Source organism: Diplotaxodon limnothrissa, linkage group LG7, assembly GCF_057381915.1.
Source record: "Diplotaxodon limnothrissa isolate DT_005_m linkage group LG7, D_limnothrissa_male_GT1.1, whole genome shotgun sequence".
Classification (NCBI taxonomy): Eukaryota; Metazoa; Chordata; class Actinopteri; order Cichliformes; family Cichlidae; genus Diplotaxodon; species Diplotaxodon limnothrissa.
Window position 1 is genome coordinate 18,485,940 of NC_140602.1, and position 13,655 is coordinate 18,499,594.

The window sequence follows — 13,655 nt, forward strand, 5'->3', positions numbered from 1 at the left end:
CAACAGCTTCATGTTTCAGCATGACAATGATCCTGTACACACTGTCAATGCAGTAGAAGTCCATCGCCTTGAGAATAGAATAGAATAGAATTCAACTTTATTGTCACTGCACATGCACAGGTACAGGGCAACGAAATGCAGTTGAGGCCACTGATGTTGTGATTTAGTGCTGCATAAATAAAATTGAATTGAAGTGAATTGAATAAAAGCCTACCTGGATAGGAAAAGACACTGTGGAACACTATCAGTCATTGACTGGCCTCCCCAGAGCTTCAAAATGATTGAACCAGTATGAGATCATCTTGACAGACTCTAAGGAAAAGCTTTGGATGTCCTTTAAGAAACCTGGAGAGATATTCTTCAAGACTACTGAAGGAAATTTGACTAAGAGAGTTCAGACTGTGTTAGAGAATACAGATATTCATACCAAATATTGACATTTACTCCTCGAATTAGAGTTAGAATTGTAAAAAAAAAAATCTTTTGTTGCTCTATGTGCTGTATTTTCACGTGTTTGCACATGTTTTAATATGTTCCAGTCAGCCAACATTTCTTACGATCTCAATGAGTTAGTACTAAAAAGCTGATGAAATTTGATCAAATAGTTGATAAAAAAGGATATTTGGAAAAGTTGTACGTCGATCTGCTTATCACTATTACAAGCATTATCACGTCAAGCAAAACAAAACTGCAGAAGTATTAGCAGCAGTGCATATTGTGGCAATAATAAGTGATGACAATTTGTTACCCTGGTGGTGCAGGACATCTAATTAAAATATAGTTATCCAGAGCGCGACCTGTCTCTACTTCCCTGTTTTGCTCCTGCTCTGGTTGTATAACAGATGTGGAGAAAAGTAGGTGGCCAGTGTTTTAAAGAGAGCAAACAGTGTTATCCAGCATGCTGATAACATCTGTATTCCATCAATGACAGAGCGGGTGTGGCTGGTGGTTTCAAGGTTTTGAGATGTATGTAAGTGTTTGTACATATATGTATGCACGATGGGTGTGGGGTACTCACTGGTGGGCTTAAGGTGGACCTGCTGGACAAATACTGAGGGTGATCTGTCAAGAATGGAAAGGAAACAAGTTGGCACAACCTTAATTCACCTACACAGTGAACTTTTGTCCGTGGGATCACGTGACTCCTTTTAGTTTGCGAGCACATGTTGAAACAACGTATGCAAACAACCACAACATCCTGCACTATAATACGACTTTAAAGATTATTCAGTCACACATTTGAACTCACAAATCCAGTTGTTTTAATGTAGTAATACGAGGGTCTATTGGTAAAAAAAAATAAAAGTTGCTCCAACATTATAGCTAGCTATTTGAGTATGTGCCCCAGAATTCCAGATCATATAGAATAAAGCAGATCGTGAGCTTCAATTTGTGCATTCTTTAAGTAATTTGGAAATCAGTCAACTTGCTCCTTACCCAGCAACTATTGTAATGATAAGCTGAAGCCTGTAATCTGTGGGTCTGAGTTTCCACAGAGCGCTGCAGTCGGTATGGATGCACCCTTACACTTGTCTTCAGCGACCACTTCTGCCTTGGCTTTTGATCTACTCTTCAATTATACCATGTAGCAATCATCTCCCCATGGCAGAGATGGTGGGTGAAGTTAAAAGGATTCACACTGATAATTTGCAAACACACTTGGCTATGTTAGGCAACCACAATTTGCCAATGTGTATTTTAAGGGATTTTGCAACTTTTTTTTGTAATTTGTAGATGTTCTTTTCCTGGTTAACACCCACCCTCTACAGTAGTAACTATGCCTGTAAAATCTAAAAAAAAGATGATGTTGCTATGACTTGTGGGACATTGTGCATGATAACACTGACAGTGGGTTACATGTTAAATATTGCACTCCAGAACATGCAAGTTTTTTACACTTACTGGGTAGTAATGTTCAAGTATTAAAGAAAGCTAAAATAATCATTCAGAACATAGAAGAAGGATTTCTTAAATTATATTTTTTTTTAAACTTGTTTAAAGCTGTAACCAACATATTAAAGAAAACTGGTTTGAAATGACTAGAAAGAGAAAGCACATTTCTCCCATATTGGCTTTTCTTCATTGGCTTCCTGTTAATTTTATGTTAAAGAGCTCATAGTACCATATGACCAGAATAGAGCACTTCAGTCTCAGGCTTACTTGTGATTTAGCCTCGTCTTCTCTGAAACCAGCTCCCAGTTTGGATTCTGGAGACAGACACCCTCTCTACTTTTAAGATTCAGCTAAAAACTTTCCTTTTTCATAAAGCATATAATTATGGCTGGATCAGACGACCTTGAATCCTCCCGTAGTTATGCTGCAATAGATCTTGGCTGCTTTTGAGTTCCCATGACGAGTGTTTATTCACCTATTTTCACTGTGTGTTTATACATGTGTTTATCCAACAATTTGTATTTAATAATTTGTTAATTTATGACTCTCCTCCACACTGTGCCTCTTATCTTGTTTATCCCCCTGCCAGAGGTTTCTTCCTATCAAAAGGGAGTTTTTCCTTCCCACTGTCACCAAGTGCTTGTTCATAGAGGATCATCTGATTGTTGGGGTTTTCTCTGAATTATTCGAGGGGCTTTACCTTACAATATAAGGCACCTTGAGGTGACTCTTCTTGTGAATTGGTGCGACATAAATAAGATTTAATTGAATTGGTTTGATTTTTGAAAGATCTAGTCTCTGAACTGAGTCACAGCTAAATAAAATTTTGAAAATCACAAACCCGACTTAGCTTCAGCACACCAGACTTTAATGGACAGCCACATTCATCAAAAGTAATAACAGATACTTAAGTTCTTAAATTAATTTAGAATAAGAGTTATACTACTGGTGCTTCAGGGGGAAAAGACTTACACAGCCCACGTGATCATGACAGGAGACTGCTTAATCCATAGACTGAGTCTGTGGTGGGTGTGCGCAGTCCAGCATATCATCCACAGCTACCATTATTCTGAGCTGTTCTTATTTACAGTCCACTAAACATTGCCACCAGCTGTTTTCACTGTGGATAAAAGATAAATCTATGGGATTAGCATGACTCAGCATTTTAGGTGTAGGTATAAGAGCTTGTGAGGCGTTAACCCCAAGTGTAGTCAATGCACAAAACAAAAAGCCTTTGGTTTTTTCAGATCGAGAGGGATCAGTCGCATGAGAAACATGCACATCTCTCACTATAATGAATAGAAGCTCAATGTTGGAGCTTGTGAAGGTGATTATGAGATTTACGACTTCACCACGAGGCTGCTGAAGAGTTGTGACCTGGATACTAATAGTTTTTTGTTGTATTTTTTAAATATGATTATTTTTATACACCTATGGCTGATATTCATGGCCTATTTAGTAAATCATTGAGTCAATGTTCAGCACTGTAGCTGTATTATATATTATGTTATATATCATTATCATGCAACAAAGAGCACACGGGCAAACCAAACAGGAAAAAGTTACAGTGTGTGTCAGTGTATCCACCCTTTTATTGCTCTTCTTTGCTCTCCCCACAGCGCAGACCTTAACCTCATCCATCAGCAAGTTCCAACAGGTTTTTAAATAAGGAACAAATAAGGTGCAGCATTGTTTTATAGTTTAAAGAATAAACCACCTGTGGCAGTGTTCTGTCATTTTTTTGAGCCGAGACTATTGTCAAGGCCTCAGAGCTGAGGTCTAGACCTGCTTTGAAATTTCAGAGAAGTTTATTGTGGGAGATCAGAGCAAACCGCCCTAGTTTGCCTTGGGTTATTTATTCAGCTACAGAATGGCATTTTCAAGCACATCGCTACGTGACAATACAAGGGAACAGTGTAGAAAAGAGGTCAGAAAACCTTGAACAAAGTAGGAGTTTGTAAACCTTTAAAAATTGCCTTTTTGTGCATGGAGACTAGAGTAGATTAGCATCTCAAGGCACCTGGGATTGAAAGCCTCCTCAAATCTCAAAGAAAGTTCTTCTCAAGTGTTTTTTCAGACTTTCTCATGCAAACTTGGATGGCACAAGTAAGAATGAAAGCAGACCAATTCAGTGAGTTGACCCTTGACTCCTTTGCAGCAGTCAATCAACCTGCCATTGTCAAGGAGGAAATTCGTCATTTTTCTGTCAGAATCCAAAGACAATTAACCAATTTCCACCTCTGGTCATCTGCGCATTATGGTTGTTACTCAAAACATTTGCAAGTCAAACACATAAGATGATGTTTGCTTTGTAGCTGCAAAGCTACAGAGATTAGCACTGACGAGCGTTGGATTACAGGGTCCCTGCTGGGATGTCAAAGGGCTTCGCGGACTCCTTTCACCTCCACCCTCACTGGAGCAAAGCATCAGTGGCTGGGGTTACCTACCATCAATGATTTGCTTCAAGAGGATCAGAATGCCTTTTCAGTATTCAGAGTTACTACTGACCTGCAGCAGCGCCTCCCCCTCACCCATGAGTTACGCCCCACTTATATCTTGGCAAACCAATACAAAAAGATCCCTCACAGAAATCGGAATTCAAACAATGGAGGTTATAGGCTCAACGAGAGCCACTCCAGAGCTCAGACCACAGGGAAGTGAAGGCGTTGTGTACATACAAAACTATGTGGAAGCTATTATTATAAAACAGTTCAATTTTAAGACTTTGAGAGCAAATGTTAGCTGTGGCACAGTGGGTCAGCTTGATCAGACACTCTGACAGCTACAAATGTCACTTAGGACTAATAAGTGTTAGTCTGATGTTTCCTGTAAAGGAAAAAGGGTCAGAAAATTGAGATATTGATGTCGCTTCAATTCAGTGTTGTACAAAAAAATAAATAAAGCAACACTTCAAAAACACATCAGATGTCAGTGGGGAAAAATAATGTTGGATATGCACACTAATGTGGTTTGGGTAATGTGTTAGGAATGAAAGGATGCTGCATCATCTGATGGAAATGATATTATTAACCCACAGAGGGCTGAATTCAAAGATATCTCAAAAATCAAAGTGAAAAATGATGCAGCAGAAATGAATTACTTATCCAGGAACTGTCTACATAGTCTCATCACAAGCGGCCAGGCATTGTGGAGGAATCCAGAACCCACTGGGCAAGTGTAGAGTCTGACAATAGCTTCAAGGATGGGTCTTAACTGCTGTTGCCTAGCCTGTAGAAGTCTGTGTGTCCCTCCCCAGACCGTCACTGACGCGCCACCAAACCAGTCATGCAGAAGGATGTTATAGGCAGCATAACCTTCTCCACAGCTTCTCCAGACCGTTTCATATCACTCATGTGCTCAGAGTGAACCTGATCATCTGTGAAAAGCACAGAGCACCAGTAATATACCTACTAAATCTACTATTCTATTGTAAATGCAAATCGGGCTCCATGGTCCAGGGCAGAGTGCACAAGGCCTGCTAGAGGACATCGGGTGCTGAGGCTACCCTCACAAAGTCTGTTTTCTGATTGTTTGGTCAGAGACATTCACACCAGTAGGCTGCTGGGGCTCATTTTGTAGCTCTGGCGGTCCTCATTCTGATCCTCCTTACACAAAAGAGCAGATACCGCTCCTCCTGATGGGTTAAGAATCTCAACAGCCCTCTCCAGCTCTAAATGCCTGGCTCCTGGAATCTTCTCCATGCTCTTTGCTGGGAGACACAGCAAACCTTCTAGCAATGATACGAATTCATGTGTCATCCTGGTGGAGCTGGACTACCTGTGCAACTTCTGCTGGCTCCAAGTATCTCCCCATACTACCAGCAGTGACACTGACCATAGAAAAATACAAAACTAATGAAAAAACAGCCCAAAAAGATGAGGAGGGAAAAAATGTCAGTAGACCTATGAAACCATTCCCGTTTTAGAGGTTTCCTCACTAGGAATAACTGTCTTGTGAAACCAGTCTTAATAAAGGACAGTGATCTGCCACAATGCTATGTTAATAGAAACATGCTCCAGATACACCACCTCACGTGGTCACAGTTTTTATTTACACTTACTACCCGGTAAGTGTAAAAACACTTACATGTTTTTGGAGTGCAACATATAGCATGTAATTCACTGTCCTCATACACAATTCACAGCAATTTTCTAGCTTATTGCTACATTTTTACATCTTCAAGGCCAAAGTAGCTGCTGAGAATACTGAATGAGTTACTCTGAGTGAAACTAGTGCGCTGATACAGTGGGCAAAGCAAAAGTGTAAAAGTTTAAACCTACAGTATGTTAACTGCCACACAGTCTGTTATCTAGCAAAATGCTGTGGTGGTTAACACTATCGCTATTGTTGACTAAACAACGTCACAGCCAACGATAAAAAAGTATTTACATTTGTTTTTAGATTTGTTTCCTTTGTCTTTATCAAGATAAAATAAAATTTGTGAACAAATTTCTATAAAAAATCTTAGTATTTTTGATTTACACTCTTCAATGTAAAAAACAAAATAAAACAGGTATGCTTATATTTACGGAGCCCCCCAGGGGACATGGGAGAAAAAAAAATTAGGGAGGAAAAAAAAAAAATTAGGGAGGAAAAAAAAAATTAGGGAGGAAAAAAAAAATTAAGACGGACTTTTGCGAGATCTCGCAATAAGTATTGCGAGCGCTCGCAAAAGTATTGCGAGATCTCGCAAAAGTTTTAGCCGCATTCTTCGGAGGCCGCCAGCTCGAAGCCGACCGGGAGGTCGAGGCACGATGTGCCGGGAAAGTGGTGTTCCTCCCGGCTGTAGTAGGTCTCGACTTCCCGTTAGCTTCGAGCTAGTGGCCGCCAGCTCGAAGCCGACCGGGAGGTCGAGGCACGATGTGCCGGGAAAGCGGTGTTCCTCCCGGCTGTAGTAGGTCTCGACCGCCCGTTAGCTTCGAGCTAGTGGCCGCCAGCTCGAAGCCGACCGGGAGGTCGAGGCACGATGTGCCGGGAAAGCGGTGTTCCTCCCGGCTGTAGTAGGTCTCGACCTCCCGTTAGCTTCGAGCTAGTGGGTGTCAGATCTCCAAAAACGTCGGAGCTCTTTTGCAAATATGTGATGTCTTGTAAACCGAGCAGGTATCTGACGTTTACACAACTACATTCACGCCTCAAAATATCTTAAAAGTGTATTTTGTGACCCAGAAAGAGTAATATTACAACTAAGTAGCTGCCGCCATTGTTGGAGTTTTGCGAGATCTCGCAATACTTTTGCGAGCGCTCGCAATACTTATTGCGAGATCTCGCAATACTTTTGCGAGCGCTCGCAATACTTTTGCGAGATCTCGCAAAAGTCCGTCTTAATTTTTTTTTTCTCCCTAATTTTTTTTTTTTCCTCCCTAATTTTTTTTTTTTCCTCCCTAATTTTTTTTTCTCCCATGTCCCCTGGGGGGCTCCGTATATATTAATAAATATACCTAATGGTCTGTTTCTATGTGTCATGCTGGATTAAATTCAGACATGGCATTGCATGACTCCTGGCATTTTTCCAGATACCCCAGAATACACCGTGCTAACAAGTAGCTTTGGAGCGGTGGTGGAGATGCCAGGGGAGGCTGCTCTTTTTGTTCTCATGCTGGTGTGCTTGGTTGGACAGAACATTTTGGGATCGCAGCCAGAGATTTTTTGAGGAAATATGAGAGGGCAACCTCCTGCAATCACCCAGTGTCGATGACCACTCGAGTGCAACGCAGTGGTGAGCTGCCACTCAAGATGCCGCCAGATCATTCCTTAGAAGTAAACTCCTGATGAGCTGTGGATGTGTGAGTGTATGCTTGTGTGTGCGTGTGTAGGCCAAGAGGAAATTGGACAGGCAAACAGCTGCTCTTTCCCTGCAAATTCTTCAGCCCACAAGGCAGAAATGAAAGGATACTTTGAAACGCAAAAATTGCTTTAATTTCTGGTTGACTTCAAGCCGTATTGCCTTAAATTATGTGAACTATTATACGCTGCAGAGGAAAAAAGACAGGGTTTCTTTGTGTGTGTGCATGTGTGTGTGTGCTAGAGAGAGAGAGAGATTTCAACATTGCCCCATATTCTAGGTTTATGCATATTTAAGTAGGGCTGGGCGATATGACCCAAAATTCATATCTCGATATTTTTTAGCTGGATGGCGATATAAGATATATATCTCGTTTTTTTTTTTTTTAAGCCATAAGTTAAGAACAAAAAGAGAGTTCTTAGTCACACTGTGTCCCAGATGTCACACGGGCACTTTTATTTACATACAGCGTAGATGTACATGAAGAAATTACTCAAAAATAAATTATCAGCATTTATTAAATAATCATGGTCCATAAATAAAAGAAAATGTTGTTTTTGTGCATAACAAAAAGCTCACAATTGTGCAGTCAAAATGTAAACTAATAGACGCTGAGCATAATAACAAAGAGACAGATTTCACAGCTGCACCACGTCTCTGAACAGGTGCCATTTGTGGTCCTTATACACACACAGTACGTATCACTCCGCGAGGCTCCTCCCCGGTAGCCATAATCCTCCGACATCAAGCCTTCACAATGATGTTGGAGCTGTTAGTGGCTGTGCAGTCGTAGGTGTAGAGTGAGTACAGGAGAGGGCTCAGTACACACCCCTGTGGAGCACCAGTGTTCAGTGTGATGGGGGATGAGGTGATGCTGCCCAGTCTGACCACCTGGCGTCTGTCAGACAGGAAGCTAAGGATCCAGCTGCAGAGGGAGCTGCTCAGTCCTAGATCCTGCAGTTTCCTGTCCAGCTTCGAGGGAACGATGGTATTGAATGCTGAGCTGTAATCTACAAACAGCATCCTCACATACGTGTCTCTCTTCTCCAGGTGTGACAGGGCAGTGTGTAGTGTCAGGGCTATGGCATCATCAGTGGACCTGTTGTGGTGGTATGCAAACTGTAGAGGGTCCAGTGAGTCGGGTAGTGCAGAGCAGATGAAGTCCCTGACCAACTGACCAACTAGTCAAGCAGCCAGGCATGCAGACTGCTTCTACAAACATTCGTGAAAGAATTGGTCACTCTCAGGAGCACAGGGAATACCAGTATGGTACCGTGATAGAATGCCAGTTGTGAAATTTCGTCACTATTAAACATTCCACAGTTGCATGTTAGTGGTATTACAGTAAAGTGGAACTTATTGGTAACAGCAGCAACTCAGCCGTGAAGTGGCAGGCCACATAAAATCACAGAGCAGGATCAGCAGATGCTGAGGTACATAGTGTGCAGAGGTCACCAAATTTCTGCACAGTCAGTTGTAACAGACCTCCAAACTTCATGTGGCCTTCAGATTAACTCAAGAACAGTGCATTGAGAACTTCATGGAATGAGTTTCCATGGCCAATCAGCTGTTTCCAAGTTTTACGTCACCAAGGACAATGCAAAGCATCAGATGCTGTCGTGTAAGGCACCCTGAGACACTGGACTCGAGAGGAGTAGAGACGTGTTCTCTGGAGAGAAAAGTCCCACTTGTCCATCTGGCAATCCGATGAACCAAATGGTTTTAATGGTTTAAAAATACTCATTATTATTTGAGAATTGTGCCTTTTATGTCCCCTGTTATTGTGTTTTATTGTTATTCCGTATCTGCTTTAGTTTTGAACTATATCACAGTCTCCTGAAAATAATATTCTAATGGGATTTTTTTTTATTATATAAAGGCTACATCTGCTATTCTGAGGGTGAAATTTCTCAAATCTTTTCCTAAACATTTCAACAATTTTAACCACGGTTATTAAGTTGAACAGTTAATAAGAGTTTTCCAGACTCCTAAAAGCTATGAAACAATAACGTCTGCTGCAAAAAATATCCCACATGTAACCCCAACACCATCATGGTAATTTGGGAAATAGACGTAATTCTGCATGTTATGCAATCATAATGGACTGTATAGCATCCGTGGCTAGCACAACTTCTCATTTCATGTGTCCTTGTTTACCATTAAAGTTTCCTAGATATCACATGACTTCCTCAGATCACTTCCTGCACCTGCAGCGTTTCCACCCGCTGATTTAAGCCACTTTGGCATGTCTCCCACCTCTGCCCTTGTTCCCAAACTACAGGGGACCTCGCTTTCTGCTCTCCCTCACATCTCCACCTCTCCTTCGCCTCTATCAGATCCTCTTCTCCACCTCTTTTCCTCTGCACTCTAATTATCGAGAGCCTTCTCCCCTGTGCTGGCTGTTAGTTTTCCTTTTTTGTTGTTGTTGTTGTTGTTGTCTTTTGAACTTTTATGCTTCTCCTCATCTTTAGCGTCAGACTCTCCCTTTCCAGCTCTCTTTATTTTCTTCTCCCTTCATCCCTCCACTTGCCACAGGAGAGCAGAGGCTCTGGCTTCACTCCCTGCCTCTGCGTGTGAAGTGTGCATGCAGTGTTTGGATCCTGTCAGTTGGGTTAGAGGAGGCACGAGATGATTAGGCACTTCAAAGAATCTCCTGCGCACAGGTGTGAGAGCTATCCTTCACCAGGAGCACACACACACACACACAGGGAATTTACCTGAGCTCTCGGCAGCTCGGGTCCTCGTCAAACAAGCGTCTTCTTTGATGGTCTCTTGGGCACCGCTGGCTTGTGTTCGCACCCAAGGTTAGCACACATACACAGAAAGAAGACAGGTACAGATACACTCCATCTCCTCTAATGAAGTCCCACGTCATTATGCAGAGGTACTCAAATGTCCTCACCTGTCATTTAATAATAAACAACTTCTGACGAGCTCCAGTTGGTCTCATGTATTATGTATTTGCAAAAGATGGCATCAAACCTCAAGCATAAAGAGAATAAACCCTTTCGGGCACCACAATTGCAGTGATGGCTCTCATTATGCTTTTCCCTCACAAAATAACTTAATTGCGTTTTGGTTATTTATGTGGTGAAGTCTCCTTTTCATGTAATGCAGACCATCTGTATGCATTGTCATAGAAGTTGTTTTTAAGTTTATGAGTCACTAACTTTTATTAAGAGTATCACTCGTGGTGTCATCAGCCAAGCCTATAAAAATATAATCATAAAAAGCCTGTGGGCTACAGTTGCCTCTCTCTGCTTAGATCATCTCTTGTATGCTCCTTTCACAGAGACAAAGTGAAATGACTCGCAACTGTGTAAAATCATGCAAATGTTGCTTGTCATCATTGGGACTCATCAAAATCACATGCAGCATTAAAGAATTGTATTAGCGTGTGTTGTGAGGTGCAGTGATGGCCATGTGCTCTGGGTCACTGGTTTCACAAGCTCCATGCTAAAAGTAATAGCCTTACATACAAACATTATTTATGTCTTACTTCAAATAGGTTTTGGATGACTTTGGGTAGATTGAGATGACATTTTAAAGTTTAGTTTGTAATGTAATTTTCAATCTTTTTTTTTTTTATGTGTTTGCCTGGAAACAAAAGTTGAACACAATATATATATATATATATATATATATATATATATATATATATATATATATATATATATATATATATATATATATATATAAAAACACCCAGTACGCCCCTGCGGGCGGTTTTATCCTTCAAGCTCGGGTCCTCTACCAGAGGCCTGGGAGCTTGAGGGTCCTGCGCAGTATCTTAGCTGTTCCCAGGACTGCGCTCTTCTGGACAGAGATCTCCGATGTTGTTCCCGGGATCTGCTGGAGCCACTCGCCTAGCTTGGGAGTCACCGCACCTAGTGCTCCGATTACCACGGGGACCACCGTTACCTTCACCCTCCACATCCTCTCGAGCTCTTCTCTGAGCCCTTGGTATTTCTCCAGCTTCTCGTGTTCCTTCTTCCTGATATTGCTGTCATTCGGAACCGCTACATCGATCACTACGGCCGTCTTCTTCTGTTTGTCCACCACCACTATGTCCGGTTGGTTAGCCACCACCATTTTGTCCGTCTGTATCTGGAAGTCCCACAGGATATTAGCTCGGTCATTCTCCACCACCCTTGGGGGCATCTCCCATTTTGACCTCGGGACTTCCAGGTTATACTCGGCACAGATGTTCCTGTACACTATGCCGGCCACTTGGTTATGGCGTTCCATGTATGCCTTGCCTGCTAGCATCTTGCACCCTGCTGTTATGTGCTGGATTGTCTCTGGGGCATCTTTACACAGCCTGCACCTGGGGTCTTGCCTGGTGTGATAGACCCCAGCCTCTATGGATCTTGTACTCAGAGCTTGTTCTTGTGCTGCCATGATTAGTGCCTCTGTGCTGTCTTTCAGTCCAGCTTTGTCCAGCCACTGGTAGGATTTCTGGATATCAGCCACCTCCTCTATCTGCCGGTGGTACATACCGTGCAGGGGCCTGTCCTTCCATGATGGTTCCTCGTTTCCCTCCTCTTTCTTGGGTTTCTGCTGCCTGAGGTATTCACTGAGCACTTGGTCAGTTGGGGCCATCTTCCCAATGTATTCTTGGATGTTCGTTGTCTCATCCTGGACTGTGGTGCTGACACTCACCAGTCCCCGGCCCCCTTCCTTCCGCTTAGCGTACAGCCTCAGGGTGCTGGACTTGGGGTGAAACCCTCCATGCATGGTCAGGAGCTTTCTTGTCTTTATGTCAGTGGCTTCTATCTCCTCCTTTGGCCAGCCTATTACCCCAGCAGGGTACCTGATCACGGGCAGGGCGTATGTGTTGATGGCCCGGATCTTGTTCTTACCATTCAGCTGACTCCTCAGGACTTGCCTGACCCTCTGCAGGTACTTGGTGGTTGCAGCTTTTCTAGCGGCCTCTTCACAGTTCCCATTCGCCTGCGGGATCCCCAGGTACTTGTAACTGTCCTCTATGTCTGCAATGTGTCCTTCTGGTAGTTCAATCCCCTCAGTTCTGACTACCTTCCCTCTCTTTGTTACCATCCGACTACACTTCTCCAGTCCGAACGACATTCCAATGTCATTGCTGTATAGCCTGGTAGTGTGGATCAGTGAATCGATGTCTCGTTCACTCTTGGCATACAGCTTGATGTCATCCATGTACAGGAGGTGGCTGACAATTGCTCCGTTCCGTAGTCGGTATCCGTAGCCAGTCTTGTTAATGATCTCACTGAGGGGGTTCAGGCCTATGCAGAACAGCAGTGGGGACAGAGCATCTCCTTGGTAGATCCCGCACTTGATGGTGACTTGTGCTATGGGCTTGGAGTTGGCCTCTAGTGTTGTACGCCACATCCCCATTGAGTTCCTGATGAAGGCTCTTAGGGTCCCATTGATCTTGTACAATTCTAGGCATTCCAGTATCCAGCTGTGGGGCATTGAGTCATAGGCCTTCTTGTAATCAATCCAGGCAGTGCACAGGTTGGTCAGTCTGGTCTTGCAGTCTCGGCTGATTGTTCTGTCTACCAGTAGCTGGTGTTTTGCGCCTCTGGTATTCTTGCCAATTCCTTTCTGTGTCCCGCTCATGTATTGACCCATGTGCCTGTTCATCTTAGCCGATATGATGCCTGACAGGAGCTTCCATGTAGTACTGAGGCAGGTTAGTGGTCGGTAGTTGGAGGGGACCGGTCCCTTCTTGGGGTCCTTGGGGATCAGGACCGTCCGGCCTTCAGTTAGCCATTCCGGGTGTCTCTCGTTAACTAGCAGCTGGTTCATTTGTGCTGCCAGACGCTCGTGGAGTGCAGTCAGCTTCTTTAGCCAGTAGGCGTGAACCATGTCGGGCCCTGGTGCTGTCCAACTCTTCATACTGGAGACCCTTTCTTGGATATCTGCCACTGTGATGGTTACTGGACCCTGTTCAGGGAGGTCGCTGTGGTCTGCCCTCAGATCCACTTGCCACTGAGCATTG